Source organism: Doryrhamphus excisus, linkage group LG9, assembly GCF_037039965.1.
Source record: "Doryrhamphus excisus strain RoL-2023G ecotype Guam linkage group LG9, RoL_Dexc_Guam_v1.1, whole genome shotgun sequence".
Lineage (NCBI taxonomy): Eukaryota > Metazoa > Chordata > Actinopteri > Syngnathiformes > Syngnathidae > Doryrhamphus > Doryrhamphus excisus.
The window spans coordinates 14,756,357-14,762,500 of NC_136365.1; the positions used below are offsets into that span (position 1 = coordinate 14,756,357).

Here is a 6,144-nt window from a genome sequence, read left to right on the forward strand (position 1 = left end):
CTCTTCCGTCAGGCGAGAGCAGAAAGCATAAAACGCTTACAGCACCTGGTATTCCCAGGCGGTCTCCCATCCAAGTACTAACCAGGCCCGCCCCTGCTTAGCTTCCGAGATCGGACGAGATCGGGCGTTCTCAGGGTAGTATGGCCGTAAGCCCTTGCTCAGTTTGGAAAAATCCTTTTTGAAGGCGACACTGGCCAACAGGATTCCCACAAAAATCATTGCTTTCCCCAACAAGTGGGAAAGAGCGCCCTCTTCCGACAGGCGAGAGCAGAAAGCATAAAAAGCTTACAGCACCTGGTATTCCCAGGCGGTCTCCCATCCAAGTACTAACCAGGCCCGCCCCTGCTTAGCTTCCGAGATCGGACGAGATCAGGCGTTCTCAGGGTAGTATGGCCGTAAGCCCTTGCTCATTTTGGAAAAATCCTTTTTGAAGGCGACACTGGCCAACAGGATTCCCACAAAAATCATTGCTTCCCCCAACAAGTGTGAAAGAGCGCCCTCTTCCGTCAGGCGAGAGCAGAAAGCATAAAAAGCTTACAGCACCTGGTATTCCCAGGCGGTCTCCCACCCAAGTACTAACCAGGCCCGCCCCTGCTTAGCTTGCGAGATCGGACGAGATCGGGCGTTCTCAGGGTAGTATGGCCGTAAGCCCTTTCTCATTTTGGAAAAATCCTTTTTGAAGGCGACACTGGCCAACAGGATTCCCACAAAAATCATTGCTTTCCCCAACAAGTGGGAAAGAGCGCCCTCTTCCGTCAGGCGAGAGCAGAAAGCATAAAAAGCTTACAGCATAAAAAGCGTACAGCACCTGGTATTCCCAGGCGGTCTCCCATTCAAGTACTAACCAGGCCCGCCCCTGCTTAGCTTCCGAGATCGGACGAGATCGGGCGTTCTCAGGGTAGTATGGCCATAAGCCCTTGATCATTTTGGAAAAATCATTTTTGAAGGCGACACTGGCCAACAGGATTCCCACAAAAATCATTGCTTTCCCCAAAGAGTGGGAAAGAGCGCCCTCTTCCGTCAGGCGAGAGCAGAAAGCATAAAAAGCTTACAGCAACTGGTATTCCGAGGCGGTCTCCCATCCAAGTACTAACCAGGTCCGCCCCTGCTTAGCTTCCGAGATCGGACGAGATCGGGCGTTCTCAGGGTAGTATGGCCGTAAGCCCTTGCTCATTTTGGAAAAATCCTTTTTGAAGGCGACACTGGCCAACAGGATTCCCACAAAAATCATTGCTTTCCCCAAAGAGTGGTAAAGAGCGCCCTCTTCCGTCAGGCGAGAGCAGAAAGCATAAAAAGCTTACAGCACCTGGTATTCCCAGGCGGTCTCCCATCCAAGTACTAACCAGGCCCGCCCCTGCTTAGCTTCCGAGATCGGACGAGATCGGGCGTTCTCAGGGTAGTATGGCCGTAAGCCCTTGCTCATTTTGGAAAAATCCTTTTTGAAGGCGACACTGGCCAACAGGATTCCCACAAAAATCATTGCTTTCCCCAACAAGTGGGAAAGAGCGCCCTCTTCCGTCAGGCGAGAGCAGAAAGCATAAAAAGATTACAGCATAAAAAGCTTACAGCACCTGGTATTCCCAGGCGGTCTCCCATCCAAGTACTAACCAGGCCCGCCCCTGCTTAGCTTCCGAGATCAGACGAGATCGGGCGTTCTCAGGGTAGTATGGCCGTAAGCCCTTGCTCATTTTGGAAAAATCCTTTTTGAAGGCGACACTGGCCAACAGGATTCCCACAAAAATCATTGCTTCCCCCAACAAGTGGGAAAGAGCGCCCTCTTCCATCAGGCGAGAGCAGAAAGCATAAAACGCTTACAGCACCTGGTATTCCCAGGTGGTCTCCCATCCAAGTACTAACCAGGCCCGCCCCTGCTTAGCTTCCGAGATCGGACGAGATCAGGCGTTCTCAGGGTAGTATGGCCGTAAGCCCTTGCTCATTTTGGAAAAATCCTTTTTGAAGGCGACACTGGCCAACAGGATTCCCACAAAAATCATTGCTTTCCCCAACAAGTGGGAAAGAGCGCCCTCTTCCGTCAGGGGAGAGCAGAAAGCATAAAAAGATTACAGCAAATGGTATTCCCAGGCGGTCTCCCATCCAAGTACTAACCAGGCCCGCCCCTGCTTAGCTTCCGAGATCGGACGAGATCGGGCGTTCTCAGGGTAGTATGGCCGTAAGCCCTTGCTCATTTTGGAAAAATCCTTTTTGAAGGCGACACTGGCCAACAGGACTCCCACAAAAATCATTGCTTCCCCCAACAAGTGGGAAAGAGCGCCCTCTTCCGTCAGGCGAGAGCAGAAAGCATAAAGAGCTTACAGCACCTGGTATTCCCAGGCGGTCTCCCATCCAAGTACTAACCAGGCCCGCCCCTGCTTAGCTTCCGAGATCGGACGAGATCGGGCGTTCTCAGGGTAGTATGGCCGTAAGCCCTTGCTCATTTTGGAAAAATCCTTTTTGAAGGCGACACTGGCCAACAGGATTCCCACAAAAATCATTGCTTCCCCCAACAAGTGGGAAAGAGCGCCCTCTTCCGTCAGGCGAGAGCAGAAAGCATAAAACGCTTACAGCACCTGGTATTCCCAGGCGGTCTCCCATCCAAGTACTAACCAGGCCCGCCCCTGCTTAGCTTCCGAGATCGGACGAGATCGGGCGTTCTCAGGGTAGTATGGCCGTAAGCCCTTGCTCAATTTGGAAAAATCCTTTTTGAAGGCGACACTGGCCAACAGGATTCCCACAAAAATCATTGCTTTCCCCAACAAGTGGGAAAGAGCGCCCTCTTCCGTCAGGGGAGAGCAGAAAGCATAAAAAGCTTACAGCATAAAAAGCTTACAGCACCTGGTATTCCCAGGCGGTCTCCCATCCAAGTACTAACCAGGCCCGCCCCTGCTTAGCTTCCGAGATCAGACGAGATCGGGCGTTCTCAGGGTAGTATGGCCGTAAGCCCTTGCTCAATTTGGAAAAATCCTTTTTGAAGGCGACACTGGCCAACAGGATTCCCACAAAAATCATTGCTTCCCCCAACAAGTGGGAAAGAGCGCCCTCTTCCATCAGGCGAGAGCAGAAAGCATAAAACGCTTAAAGCACCTGGTATTCCCAGGTGGTCTCCCATCCAAGTACTAACCAGGCCCGCCCCTGCTTAGCTTCCGAGATCAGACGAGATCAGGCGTTCTCAGGGTAGTATGGCCGTAAGCCCTTGCTCATTTTGGAAAAATCCTTTTTGAAGGCGACACTGGCCAACAGGATTCCCACAAAAATCATTGCTTTCCCCAAAGAGTGGGAAAGAGCGCCCTCTTCCGTCAGGCGAGAGCAGAAAGCATAAAAAGCTTACAGCACCTGGTATTCCCAGGCGGTCTCCCATCCAAGTACTAACCAGGCCCGCCCCTGCTTAGCTTCCGAGATCGGACGAGATCGGGCGTTCTCAGGGTAGTATGGCCGTAAGCCCTGGCTCATTTTGGAAAAATCCTTTTTGAAGGCGACACTGGCCAACAGGATTCCCACAAAAATCATTGCTTCCCCCAACAAGTGGGAAAGAGCACCCTCTTCCGTCAGGCGAGAGCAGAAAGCATAAAAAGCTTACAGCACCTGGTATTCCCAGGCGGTCTCCCATCCAAGTACTAACCAGGCCCACCCCTGCTTAGCTTCCGAGATCGGACGAGATCGGGCGTTCTCAGGGTAGTATGGCCGTAAGCCCTTGATCATTTTGGAAAAATCCTTTTTGAAGGCGACACTGGCCAACAGGATTCCCACAAAAATCATTGCTTTCCCCAAAGAGTGGGAAAGAGCGCCCTCTTCCGTCAGGCGAGAGCAGAAAGCATAAAAAGCTTACAGCACCTGGTATTCCCAGGCGGTCTCCCATCCAAGTACTAACCAGGCCCGCCCCTGCTTAGCTTCCGAGATCGGATGAGATCGGGCGTTCTCAGGGTAGTATGGCCGTAAGCCCTTGCTCATTTTGGAAAAATCCTTTTTGAAGGCGACACTGGCCAACAGGATTCCCACAAAAATCATTGCTTCCCCCAACAAGTGGGAAAGAGCGCCCTCTTCCGTCAGGCGAGAGCAGAAAGCATAAAACGCTTACAGCACCTGGTATTCCCAGGCGGTCTCCCATCCAAGTACTAACCAGGCCCGCCCCTGCTTAGCTTCCGAGATCGGACGAGATCGGGCGTTCTCAGGGTAGTATGGCCGCAAGCCCTTGCTCAATTTGGAAAAATCCTTTTTGAAGGCGACACTGGCCAACAGGATTCCCACAAAAATCATTGCTTTCCCCAACAAGTGGGAAAGAGCGCCCTCTTCCGTCAGGGGAGAGCAGAAAGCATAAAAAGCTTACAGCATAAAAAGCTTACAGCACCTGGTATTCCCAGGCGGTCTCCCATCCAAGTACTAACCAGGCCCGCCCCTGCTTAGCTTCCGAGATCAGACGAGATCGGGCGTTCTCAGGGTAGTATGGCCGTAAGCCCTTGCTCATTTTGGAAAAATCCTTTTTGAAGGCGACACTGGCCAACAGGATTCCCACAAAAATCATTGCTTCCCCCAACAAGTGGGAAAGAGCGCCCTCTTCCGTCAGGCGAGAGCAGAAAGCATAAAAAGCTTACAGCACCTGGTATTCCCAGGCGGTCTCCCATCCAAGTACAAACCAGGCCCGCCCCTGCTTAGCTTCCAAGATCGGACGAGATCGGGCGTTCTCAGGGTAGTATGGCCGTTAGCCCTTTCTCATTTTGGAAAAATCCTTTTTGAAGGCGACACTGGCCAACAGGATTCCCACAAAAATCATTGCTTTCCCCAACAAGTGGGAAAGAGCGCCCTCTTCCGTCAGGCGAGAGCAGAAAGCATAAAAAGCTTACAGCACCTGGTATTCCCAGGCGGTCTCCCATCCAAGTACTAACCAGGCCCGCCCCTGCTTAGCTTTCGAGATCGGACGAGATCGGGCGTTCTCAGGGTAGTATGGCCATAAGCCCTTGATCATTTTGGAAAAATCATTTTTGAAGGCGACACTGGCCAACAGGATTCCCACAAAAATCATTGCTTTCCCCAAAGAGTGGGAAAGAGCGCCCTCTTCCGTCAGGCGAGAGCAGAAAGCATAAAAAGCTTACAGCACCTGGTATTCCCAGGCGGTCTCCCATCCAAGTACTAACCAGGCCCGCCCCTGCTTAGCTTCCGAGATCGGACGAGATCGGGCGTTCTCAGGGTAGTATGGCCGTAAGCCCTTGCTCATTTTGGAAAAATCCTTTTTGAAGGCGACACTGGCCAACAGGATTCCCACAAAAATCATTGCTTTCCCCAACAAGTGGGAAAGAGCGCCCTCTTCCGTCAGGCGACAGCAGAAAGCATAAAAAGCTTACAGCACCTGGTATTCCCAGGCGGTCTCCCATCCAAGTACTAACCAGGCCCGCCCCTGCTTAGCTTCCGAGATCAGACGAGATCGGGCGTTCTCAGGGTAGTATGGCCGTAAGCCCTTTCTCATTTTGGAAAAATCCTTTTTGAAGGCGACACTGGCCAACAGGATTCCCACAAAAATCATTGCTTTCCCCAAAGAGTGGGAAAGAGCGCCCTCTTCCGTCAGGCGAGAGCAGAAAGCATAAAAAGCTTACAGCACCTGGTATTCCCAGGCGGTCTCCCATCCAAGTACTAACCAGGCGCGCCCCTGCTTAGCTTCCGAGATCGGACGAGATCGGGCGTTCTCAGGGTAGTATGGCCGTAAGCCCTTGCTCATTTTGGAAAAATCCTTTTTGAAGGCGACACTGGCCAACAGGATTCCCACAAAAATCATTGCTTCCCCCAACAAGTGGGAAAGAGCACCCTCTTCCATCAGGCGAGAGCAGAAAGCATAAAAAGATTACAGCATACAAAGCTTACAGCACCTGGTATTCCCAGGCGGTCTCCCATCCAAGTACTAACCAGGCCCGCCCCTGCTTAGCTTCCGAGATCAGACGAGATCGGGCGTTCTCAGGGTAGTATGGCCGTAAGCCCTTGCTCATTTTGGAAAAATCCTTTTTGAAGGCGACACTGGCCAACAGGATTCCCACAAAAATCATTGCTTTCCCCAAAGAGTGGGAAAGAGCGCCCTCTTCCGTCAGGCGAGAGCAGAAAGCATAAAAAGCTTACAGCACCTGGTATTCCCAGGCGGTCTCCCATCCAAGTGCTAACCAGGCC

General features: G+C 52.1%; 25 non-coding genes across 25 annotated transcripts in view; all 25 read right to left on the reverse strand.

Moving 5' to 3' along the window:
* Window positions 1-33: 33 nt before the first annotated feature.
* LOC144900857 (5S ribosomal RNA) lies at window positions 34-152 on the reverse strand. The gene has a single exon (XR_013629044.1). It is a non-coding gene; the product is annotated as a 5S ribosomal RNA (ribosomal RNA).
* Window positions 153-282: 130 nt separating this feature from the next.
* On the reverse strand, window positions 283-401 carry LOC144900962 (5S ribosomal RNA). Its single transcript, XR_013629150.1, has one exon. It is a non-coding gene; the product is annotated as a 5S ribosomal RNA (ribosomal RNA).
* Window positions 402-531: 130 nt separating this feature from the next.
* Window positions 532-650, reverse strand: LOC144900107 (5S ribosomal RNA). Its single transcript, XR_013628442.1, has one exon. It is a non-coding gene; the product is annotated as a 5S ribosomal RNA (ribosomal RNA).
* Window positions 651-796: 146 nt separating this feature from the next.
* LOC144900156 (5S ribosomal RNA) lies at window positions 797-915 on the reverse strand. The gene has a single exon (XR_013628491.1). It is a non-coding gene; the product is annotated as a 5S ribosomal RNA (ribosomal RNA).
* Window positions 916-1,045: 130 nt separating this feature from the next.
* On the reverse strand, window positions 1,046-1,164 carry LOC144900359 (5S ribosomal RNA). The gene has a single exon (XR_013628693.1). It is a non-coding gene; the product is annotated as a 5S ribosomal RNA (ribosomal RNA).
* A 130-nt stretch (window positions 1,165-1,294) lies between these two features.
* LOC144900670 (5S ribosomal RNA) lies at window positions 1,295-1,413 on the reverse strand. The gene has a single exon (XR_013628857.1). It is a non-coding gene; the product is annotated as a 5S ribosomal RNA (ribosomal RNA).
* Window positions 1,414-1,559: 146 nt separating this feature from the next.
* On the reverse strand, window positions 1,560-1,678 carry LOC144900791 (5S ribosomal RNA). Its single transcript, XR_013628977.1, has one exon. It is a non-coding gene; the product is annotated as a 5S ribosomal RNA (ribosomal RNA).
* A 130-nt stretch (window positions 1,679-1,808) lies between these two features.
* On the reverse strand, window positions 1,809-1,927 carry LOC144899939 (5S ribosomal RNA). Its single transcript, XR_013628274.1, has one exon. It is a non-coding gene; the product is annotated as a 5S ribosomal RNA (ribosomal RNA).
* A 130-nt stretch (window positions 1,928-2,057) lies between these two features.
* Window positions 2,058-2,176, reverse strand: LOC144900403 (5S ribosomal RNA). Its single transcript, XR_013628735.1, has one exon. It is a non-coding gene; the product is annotated as a 5S ribosomal RNA (ribosomal RNA).
* A 130-nt stretch (window positions 2,177-2,306) lies between these two features.
* On the reverse strand, window positions 2,307-2,425 carry LOC144900671 (5S ribosomal RNA). Its single transcript, XR_013628858.1, has one exon. It is a non-coding gene; the product is annotated as a 5S ribosomal RNA (ribosomal RNA).
* Window positions 2,426-2,555: 130 nt separating this feature from the next.
* Window positions 2,556-2,674, reverse strand: LOC144900859 (5S ribosomal RNA). The gene has a single exon (XR_013629046.1). It is a non-coding gene; the product is annotated as a 5S ribosomal RNA (ribosomal RNA).
* Window positions 2,675-2,820: 146 nt separating this feature from the next.
* LOC144900792 (5S ribosomal RNA) lies at window positions 2,821-2,939 on the reverse strand. Its single transcript, XR_013628978.1, has one exon. It is a non-coding gene; the product is annotated as a 5S ribosomal RNA (ribosomal RNA).
* Window positions 2,940-3,069: 130 nt separating this feature from the next.
* Window positions 3,070-3,188, reverse strand: LOC144900319 (5S ribosomal RNA). Its single transcript, XR_013628654.1, has one exon. It is a non-coding gene; the product is annotated as a 5S ribosomal RNA (ribosomal RNA).
* A 130-nt stretch (window positions 3,189-3,318) lies between these two features.
* LOC144900672 (5S ribosomal RNA) lies at window positions 3,319-3,437 on the reverse strand. The gene has a single exon (XR_013628859.1). It is a non-coding gene; the product is annotated as a 5S ribosomal RNA (ribosomal RNA).
* Window positions 3,438-3,567: 130 nt separating this feature from the next.
* Window positions 3,568-3,686, reverse strand: LOC144900679 (5S ribosomal RNA). The gene has a single exon (XR_013628866.1). It is a non-coding gene; the product is annotated as a 5S ribosomal RNA (ribosomal RNA).
* Window positions 3,687-3,816: 130 nt separating this feature from the next.
* On the reverse strand, window positions 3,817-3,935 carry LOC144900580 (5S ribosomal RNA). The gene has a single exon (XR_013628780.1). It is a non-coding gene; the product is annotated as a 5S ribosomal RNA (ribosomal RNA).
* Window positions 3,936-4,065: 130 nt separating this feature from the next.
* On the reverse strand, window positions 4,066-4,184 carry LOC144899894 (5S ribosomal RNA). The gene has a single exon (XR_013628229.1). It is a non-coding gene; the product is annotated as a 5S ribosomal RNA (ribosomal RNA).
* A 146-nt stretch (window positions 4,185-4,330) lies between these two features.
* Window positions 4,331-4,449, reverse strand: LOC144900793 (5S ribosomal RNA). The gene has a single exon (XR_013628980.1). It is a non-coding gene; the product is annotated as a 5S ribosomal RNA (ribosomal RNA).
* Window positions 4,450-4,579: 130 nt separating this feature from the next.
* LOC144900255 (5S ribosomal RNA) lies at window positions 4,580-4,698 on the reverse strand. Its single transcript, XR_013628590.1, has one exon. It is a non-coding gene; the product is annotated as a 5S ribosomal RNA (ribosomal RNA).
* Window positions 4,699-4,828: 130 nt separating this feature from the next.
* On the reverse strand, window positions 4,829-4,947 carry LOC144900008 (5S ribosomal RNA). The gene has a single exon (XR_013628343.1). It is a non-coding gene; the product is annotated as a 5S ribosomal RNA (ribosomal RNA).
* Window positions 4,948-5,077: 130 nt separating this feature from the next.
* On the reverse strand, window positions 5,078-5,196 carry LOC144900673 (5S ribosomal RNA). The gene has a single exon (XR_013628860.1). It is a non-coding gene; the product is annotated as a 5S ribosomal RNA (ribosomal RNA).
* A 130-nt stretch (window positions 5,197-5,326) lies between these two features.
* LOC144900794 (5S ribosomal RNA) lies at window positions 5,327-5,445 on the reverse strand. Its single transcript, XR_013628981.1, has one exon. It is a non-coding gene; the product is annotated as a 5S ribosomal RNA (ribosomal RNA).
* Window positions 5,446-5,575: 130 nt separating this feature from the next.
* LOC144900130 (5S ribosomal RNA) lies at window positions 5,576-5,694 on the reverse strand. The gene has a single exon (XR_013628465.1). It is a non-coding gene; the product is annotated as a 5S ribosomal RNA (ribosomal RNA).
* A 146-nt stretch (window positions 5,695-5,840) lies between these two features.
* Window positions 5,841-5,959, reverse strand: LOC144900795 (5S ribosomal RNA). Its single transcript, XR_013628982.1, has one exon. It is a non-coding gene; the product is annotated as a 5S ribosomal RNA (ribosomal RNA).
* Window positions 5,960-6,089: 130 nt separating this feature from the next.
* LOC144900097 (5S ribosomal RNA) overlaps window positions 6,090-6,144 on the reverse strand; it is a 119-nt gene continuing 64 nt past the window's right edge. The window contains exon 1 of the ribosomal RNA XR_013628432.1: window positions 6,090-6,144. This exon is cut by the window's right edge and continues 64 nt beyond it. This is a non-coding gene — a ribosomal RNA (5S ribosomal RNA).